Consider the following 980-nt stretch of genomic DNA (forward strand, 5'->3'; position numbering starts at 1 on the left):
ATATATATATATATATAAACTTGAGAAATCACTAAATAGAGGAATTCCTAATAAACTGATAGTGGTAAATGGAACCATAAAAAACTTTGTGAAAGAAGATAAGGAAAGAGTTTAACAAAGAACAAAAAGCAGTAGGACAAATAGAAACAGCGAGGAGGTGGATTTAAACAATCATATTAAATGTAAATGTTCTAAAATTTAAATTCTAAAGCATTCCAATTAAAAGACATTATCAGCCTGGGCAAAAAGCAGGACCCAACTATAAGCTGTTTACATGAAAACAGCTTTAAAGATATAGGGTAAAAATAATGGAAAAAGATACTGTGAAAACATCAATGAAAAGAATATTGACAAAATTGATTTTAGAATAAAGAATCGTCATAAAGAGGGACATTTTAGACTAACGGGATCACATCATAAATTATATGAATGTCTAACACTGCCGTACACCTGAAACTAAAATAATACTGAAAGTAAACTAATTGAAAAATAAAAATTAAAGAAAGAAGGACATTTCATAATTATGGAGGAGTCAGTTCATTAAGAAAACAAAAATTTTAAATGTATATGCACAGAGCTTCAAAATATATGGGGCAAAACAACTAAAAAGAAACAGGCAAATTCATAATTATAGTTGGAGATGTCAACAATCCTTTTAAAGTAATTGATAGAACAAGTAGAAAATTAGCAAGATCATAAAAGACTTGAACAACATTTATCAACTAGTTTGATGTAGTATTTATAGACCTTTCAAATAAAAAGAATTCATTCTTTTCAAGTGTACGTGGAACATTTACCATAACAGACTATTCTGGGCCATAACAATACATTTAAGCGGACTGAAATAACACAAAGTATATTCTCAGACCACAAAGAAATTAGACAAAAAATAACATCTGAAAAAATCCACAGATATTTGGAAATTCGATAGTACCCTATGTAAGTGTCCCATGCTCAAAAAAGTCTAGGAAAAGTAGAAA

This window comes from Pteropus alecto, unplaced genomic scaffold, assembly GCF_000325575.1.
Source record: "Pteropus alecto unplaced genomic scaffold, ASM32557v1 scaffold3, whole genome shotgun sequence".
NCBI classification, from domain to species: Eukaryota; Metazoa; Chordata; class Mammalia; order Chiroptera; family Pteropodidae; genus Pteropus; species Pteropus alecto.